The sequence below is a fragment of the Mus caroli genome, chromosome 6 (genome assembly GCF_900094665.2).
Source record: "Mus caroli chromosome 6, CAROLI_EIJ_v1.1, whole genome shotgun sequence".
Taxonomy (NCBI): domain Eukaryota; kingdom Metazoa; phylum Chordata; class Mammalia; order Rodentia; family Muridae; genus Mus; species Mus caroli.
In genome coordinates this window covers 69389995-69397784 of record NC_034575.1, presented here as the reverse complement: position 1 = coordinate 69397784, position 7790 = coordinate 69389995, and positions in this window count along the sequence as shown.

Sequence of the window (7790 nt, the reverse complement as noted above, 5' to 3'; positions counted from 1 at the left end):
AGAGAGAGAGAGAGAGAGAGAGAGAGAGAGAGAGAGAGAGAGCGAGGAACAAGGAGGCTGGGATGAGATGTCCAGCTGACAGGTACTGAACTGCAGACAGACTCCTAAGAAGGATTATTTGACATCTGTGGGGCAGTGGGGGAGGGGAGGGATGTGTAGTGCCTGGAAAGTGGGGTGGGGGAGAATAATACCCCCCGAAGATAAACAGGAGAGGGGATACCGGGGAGTGAGGAAGGGTGATTAAAGTAATCTGGAGAAGACAAGTCTTCAGTTTCTGTGTTCACCAGGGGGACTGTTGTCCGCAGGTAAACGGAACAGCAGACAGGACATGGTACCTTCCCTATAGGCCTAGTGGTCGGTGATGGGCAGGAGAGTACCAAGATATGGGCCTTCCAGGGAGAACAAGGCTTGCAGAGCTGAGGGCTTTCCACAAAGTGAGTAACCACTAGCTTGCCGTACAGGAAATAACAACCAGGAGCCTGCCATGTGTCAAGTTGTGAGCTAGGTGCTAGGGCTTTGGCTGTGAACCTTACAGAAACCAGGGCTGCCATTTATAGAGCTTACTTCAGCACCCTGGAGGCGGTACAGTCTAGCTCTGAAACAAGCCTGTGAGCTTAATTACCATGGAAGCCTTGAGCGTAGGGGTTGGGGGGCTGCTGAAGGAAGTTCTTCTGAGCCGTGGCCCGCAGGAAGAGAGGACAAGACAGAGTGTCCCAGAGAAAGAATGGCCAGTGGGCAGCCCCAGGTAAGGTGACTTTGCTCCAGCCTCACCCTGGTTTCCTGAATACTGGGCCTTCTCCTGTCTGAGCAAAGTCTGGACCAGGGGACCAAGCTGGGAGAGAAAAAAGACACAGTGACCCCAGTATGGTGATCAAAACACACGAGAGGCAGAGGCAAGAGGATTGAATGATTAAGGCCAGCCTGGACTACATGAGACTTTCTTTGTGTGTGTGTGTGTACACCACTATGTGTGCCTGGTGCCTAAGGAGGCCAGAAGACGATATTGGACACCTTGGAATTGGCATTACAGATAATTATAAGCCAACATGTGGGTGTTGAGAAATTGAACGCAGGTCCTCTGGAAAAGCAGCCTGTGCTCATAACCGCTAAGCTGTCTCTCCTGCCCCGAGACTGATTCAAACACACATGCACACACACCTCAAACCAAAGCCACACACACACACACACACAGAGCCCAAACAAACAAAAAGAGCAGTATTGTAAGAATGAATGGCCCCAGAAAAACAGCTGAAGTGGAGGCAGGAGTGCTGGGCTCCGGCAGGGAAGGCCATTCATTTGAAAAGACACGGGGCCTTTTTAAAAAAAGACTAAAAACAGTAAGCCGGCAGTGGTGGCGCACTCCTTTATTCCCAGCACTTGGGAGGCAGAGGCAGGAGGATTTCTGAGTTCGAGGCCAGCCTGCTCTACAAAGTGAGTTCCAGGACAGCCAGGGATATACAGAGAAACCCTGTCTCAAAAAAACAAAAACAAAACAAAACAACCATGTCTCTGTGTGTCTCGGCACATGCATGTGGAGGTCAGAGGTCAGAGGACAACTTGATGAAGCCAGTTCTCTGCTTGGGTCCTGGAGATCCAACCTGGATCAGCGCCTTTACTCATTGGCCCAATATTTTTTTTTAAAAAAGATTTATTTGTATTCTTTTAAAGTGTAAGTAGGTGGTGGTGGTGTATGTGCAGGTGGCTGCAGAGGCCAGAGCTGTCGGATCTCTCTGCAGCCAGAGTTACAGGAGCTGCCTGACATGGGTACTTGGAATCCATCTCAGGTCCTTTGGAAGGACAGGGTGTGCTCTTAACCACTAAGCCATGGGCCTAGTCCCACCAGCGTTTTTAAACAGTGTGATGTCTGTATATAAGAGGCTCCCTCCTTTTTTCTCATTTAGAGAAAGTCTACGAGAGTTGAGACATTCTCTTATAGACTTGGCTGGCTTCAACTTTCCATGTACCCAGGCTGGCCTGGAATTCCTGATCCTCCTGCCTCTCTACTTACCAATTGTCAATTACAGTGTACACTACCACGCCACACCCTATTCTCTTACAGCTTTGTTTTGTTTGAGACAAAGTCTCATGTAGCCAAGGCTGGCCTAAAGCTCACTATATAGCTAAGAAGAACCTTGTCCTTGTAGGCCTGATTTTATACGATGCTGGGAATCAAACCCAGGGCTTTATGCTCCGCCCCCCTCTGTTTTCCCCTCTGTTTTAAGAATGTCTTCTCTCAAGGCTCCCTGAGCTAGATGGCTCACTAGCCTAGCTGCTATTAGTAAGCTCCAAGTTAAGGAAGGGAAAGACCCTGTCTCAAACAAAACAAAATAAAATAATACAAAAAACAAAACAAAACAACCACCACCACCACTACCACCACCATAGGAAACATCTCTAAGCTGGTTTGGCAGTTCAAATGAATTAATTGTTGCTCCTGCAGGGACCTGGGTTCAGCTTTCAACACTTTCACTGAGTGACTCAAAACAGCCTGTAACTCCAGTTCCAGGAAATCCAGGGTGCCTCCAAAGGCAGCTACAACATGTTCACACACACAACCATACACAAAAATGCATGCATAAATCTTCCTAAAGATTTGTTTTATATGTATGAGTGTTTCATCTACATGTATGTAAGTGTATGTGTGCAGTACTGGAAAGAGGTCAGAAGAGGGTGCTGGGCCCCCTGGAACTGTAGTCATAGATGGTTGTGAGCTGCCAATGTAGGTGTTGGGAACAGAACCTGGGTCCCGTGAAAGAGCAGCAAGTCTTCTTCACTACTGCTCCATCCCCCAAATAAATCCTTTTATAACTTATAGTAGGGACTGGAGAAGTGGCTCAGTGGTTAAGAGCACTGACTGTTCATCCAGAGGTCCTGAGTTCAATTCTCAGCAACCACATGGCGGCTCACAGCCATCTGTAATGGGATCTGATGCCCTCTTCTGGTGTGTCTGAAGACAGCTACAGTGTACTCATATACGTAAAACAAATAAATAGATCTTTACAAAAACGTAAAGCCAAGAAAGTCAAGAGGAATGGAAGAAGACATTAGATGTAACCTTAGATCTCCACGTGTGTGTGTGTACACATGCTGCACCACACACATGCAGAAGCACATATGCAGGTGTACACATGCACAGGGATACACACACCACACACACTCCTTTGCTTTTATGTTGCATTCTTCAAGGCTTACTAAAGTAAGCCTCTTCCAGCTTAAGCATAAGCACAGGAAGCCTAGTGTCAGTGAACCACTGGGAGACAATGAAGGAGCCAGGGCTGCGGAACTCAGTAGGTCCCAGTCTTAGAAGGCAATAAGACACATGTCCTGTCCATTAAAGTCACTGAGTAGACTCATTCGGGGCTTCAAGCACAGTTGGGACCTAGCCAGATCTGTGAGCTGAGGATCCTACTGGGCAGGGCAGGGCAGCTGAGTGGCAGGCATATCGACTCAACACCCTGCAGGGCAGAGGCAAGCAGGGTGGTACCATCAGGTCGCTTTAATCCAGAGGCACGGAGAAGCTGTTCTCTACTCCTAGTGTGTCCACCTCAGCTGTGGAGAATCTGACCTAACCTCAGCAAGTGCCCTGGAGAAGAACTAGAAGACAAACCCCATTGTACCTGAAGCCTCCTGTCCACTTTCTAGGGTGGTGGAGGCTAGGTTTGCCAGCAGCCTCTGAGGCTGCAGTGATAAGTGATCATGAGCCAGGGAGAAGCAGGGAACACAGACTCCCTAGGGAGTTGTCCCTTTGTCTATTGACCATCAGAGACGTCATCAAAGTCAGCTGAGTCATGGGCCTGCAAGGACAAAGGTGTGGGAGGGAAAGGCCTCTCTCCTCTCTCAGCTGTGCCAAGCCAGCCTCTTGACCCATCAGTGCTTGCCGCCCCACCTCTCTCTTTGATGCAGACCATACCCGCTGGAACTGTCTCTGGCATCAGCTTGAGCCCAGTGGAAGATAGAGTTCATTAGGCCATCATGTCTCCACCTGGAACAACTTAAGAGTCTGACTTGATCACCTGTTGTGGTACTGGATCCTCACCTGGTGGTCTGGACTCAGGCCAGGCTCCCTATTTCCAGGGCCCTGTCTTTCCCTAAAGCATTGTTTTCCTCAGGTTGGAAATCCACACCACCTCGTCCTCTCCTCCTATGTTTATTGTTTGACTTCTGCTTTGGTTTGAGGCAGTGTCTTATGTGTCCTGACCTTGTACTTGCTCTGTAGCAGAGGGTAGTCTTGAATCTCATATCTTCATTTACCAACTCTGGGGTTATGCTTGACTCTGACTTAAAAGCACCTGGGTGGAGTAGTACACACCTCTCATCCCAACACTCAGGAGACAGAGACAGGTAGATCTCCTGAGTTCAAGATCAGCCTGGTCTACAACACAAGTTCTAGGCCATCCAGGGCTAAAATGGTGAGATTCTGTCTACAACGGTAACAGCAGTTGACTGAACTGACTAAGGTTCCCAGTCGGGGGACTGGGAATGAGAAATAAAGAAATGAAAGCTGTAGCTGCATCAGGGGTCTCTCCTAACCTAGGAACCTAGGCCAACCAAGTTTCTTACTATTTTTAGGGGGAGAATGGGCCAAGGTCAGCAGTGAGCTAAGTCAGAGGAAGTTGGCAAAGAGAACATGGGATAGATACCCCAGGCAGAGCTGCCTAAGGACTGATAACTGCAGCCTTGGGAGAGGAGTCAGGTCCTCAGAAGCTGCAAACTTGACTCCTTCGAGGCACTGGACCAGCTTTGCCAAGTTCAGACGAGGACACAGAACTAAAGTTCCCTTTATCCTTTCATCGGGGCCCCTGAGAAAGCCTCTGGTCAGTCTGGCTCCCTACAAACAACAACAGAAGCAGAACAGCCATAGTTTTATTAAGAACGAGTGAGGAAGAACAACTAATAGAGGAGCGGATCCAGGGAGGAGTACCTGTTGATTGACATTTTGTTGTCAATGTTGTTGTTTGAAAATAAGGTCTAAGTAGCATTGGCTGTCCTGGAACTTGCTATGTAGACCAGGCTGGCTTGGAACTCACAGAGATCTGCCTACCTCTGCCTTAGACTTTCAAGTTCTGAGATTAAAGCCATGAGCCACCAATTTTCTCTTGATTAACTTTAAAAAAAAAACAAAAACAACTTATTAGTTTAAATTTGTGTGTGTGTGTGTGTGTGTGTGTGTGTGTATGTATGTATTTCAGAAGAGAGCATTGAATCCAAGTGGTTGATGGAGCCTGAGTTAAGAGTCAGAGAGATGGCTCAGCAGTTAAGAGCACTGACTGCTCTTCTAGAGGTCCTGAGTTCAATTCCCAGCAATCACATGGTGGCTCACAACCATCTGTAATGGGATCTGATGTACTCTTCTGGTGTGTGTCTGAAGACAACAGCTACAGTGTTCTCATATAAATAAAAGTAAATAAATCATTAAAAAGTATAAAATAAAAATATCTAAAATGTATTAAAAAGAAAAATAAAAAGAGTTAGGAGTCAGCAATTAAGAGCACTAGCTGCTCGTCTAGAGGTCCTGAGTTCAAATTCCAGCACCCACATGATGGCTCAGAGTATCTATAACTGTATTCCCATGGGATTCAATACCCTTCTGGTGTGCAGATGTACATACAGACATAAAATACATCGTTTTTTGGTAAACATTTATTTATTATTATATGTAAGTACACTGTAGCTGTCTTCAGACACACCAGAAGATGGTGTCAGATCCCATTACAGATGGTTGTGAGTCACCATGTGGGTGCTGGGATTTGAACTCAGGACCTCCAGAAGAGCAGTCGGCACTCTTAACTGCTGAGCCATCTCTCCAGCCCAAAACATATCGTTTTTTAAAGGTGGTTGTGAGCTGGCTGATGAAGGTGCTGGAAACCAAACTCAGGTCCACTGGAAGGGCAGCATCTACTCTTAACTGATGAGCTGTCTCTCCAGCCTGACATTTATTTTAATTGTGTGTGTGCTAGAGAGGTCACCTCAGAGGCAAGAAGAGAACACTAAAGCCCCTGGAACTGAAGTCCCAGACCTTTAATGGCCGTCATGCGGATGTTGGAAACCAAACCTGGGTCCTCTGAAAAAGCAGGCAAGTGCTCTTAACCACTGAGAAGTCTCTTCAGCCTCTGCTTTAAATTTGTAATTAATTACTTATATGTGTGTGTGAGCATGTGCCGTGTGTGTGTGTGTGTGTGTGTGTGTGTGTGTGGTGGTCAGAGGAGGGTCTTCAGGAACTGGCTCTCCCTTCCATGTCTCAAAAACAGATTCTCGAAAATGACTTTATCTGATGGACCCTGTTTTGAGATGGGCTTCCATGCAACTTAGGCTAGGCTAGCCTTAGACTCAGTAAGTGCCCAAGGTGACTGTTATTCCTGATCCTCCTGACGCCCTTCCCAAATTCTAGGCTCACAGGCATGTACTTACCACCAGCAGCTGGGTTTGTTTCATGGTTGCTGGTGGTGGTGGTGGTGGTAGTTTGTTTTTGAGACAAGGTCACATGTAGCCCGGGTTGGTCTCATGTTTTGAAGCAGCAGGTTCAGGACATTGTGTTTAGAATCTTATTGTGCTCAATAAATCTGGAGAGAAATATAGTCTATAGGTCACAGCATCTCCAGGAAGACCAGACCAGAGAACCTCCCAGAGATAATGTGCCAAAGGTCTGGCCAAGCTCACCTGGCAAGGCCATGCTGGGTGCAGACACACTTTTTGCCAAAACCGACCATCTGAAGGCCACTCTAGGCCCCAGTAACTTCTGGAAAGAGCTCATCTATTACCAGGCTGCCCCTGGTTCATTTCCCTTCGGGCCTACCTGGCTTAAGGCAGAGTGCCAGCACCTGTCTGTACAGCAGGCCGGGAAGGTGTGTCTGACTTCTGTGAATGGAAGAAAACATTATTAGTGTGGTTACCAGCAGCCCCACTAAAGATAAATGACATGCCCAGTAGTCCAATAGAATGGCTCCTGTCCCCTTCAGTCTTCCAAGAGCCTGGACAGCCAAATCTCAGAGGCTTCTGTTCCACACACTGCACTCCCTGAGACCTTGGGCCACAGTTTGCTCACTTGTCTTCCTTCAGTTCCTCAGAAGTCACCCCAGACCTTCCATATGATGCCTTCCCTTGACAGACACCAAGGCCCTCAGCTCCAGCTAGCCACCTCCTCCATTTTTAGGTAACTACAACCTCAACTTATGGTGTTCTGGGTCCAGGGAAACTAAAACATGTCATAAGCAAATTGGACCCTCAGAACCCCCTGCCAATGACAGATGATGTCTTTTGGGTTTTGCTGTTTGTTTTGAGATATAATCTCACACTGGCATGAACTCACTATGTAGGGCAGGCAGGTCTAGAATTCTTCAGGATCCTCCTGCCCCGGCCATGAATTCCATTCTTGAGCCACCCTGCACCTTGCAAATTGTTCTGTTAATGTCACCATTCATCCAGAAGGAAACAGAAATCCAGAGAAGCTGCTATCTCTTTGCTCCATCACTCAGACAGCCTCCCAGGGGCTGGGGCTGGGCCATTCTATCTGTGCTAGGGAGCCCTGTGCCAGTGAGCTAAGAGCTAGAGGAGATCCCAAAACAACCCACACTCAGGAAGTCACACTCAGAGTGCCTTCTGAGCTGCACCCCTCAGACTTCACATCCCATAAGATAGGTCTGTCGCAGACAGTGTAGACTCCTAGGCTGGGTGTGTCTAACTTTTGTAGTCTTGGGGAAATCTGGGGACCTACGTTATTTGTTTGTTTGCTTTTTTGTTGTTGTTTTGGTTTGTTTGTTTGTTTGTTTTTGGTTTTCTTTTTTTTTTTTTTT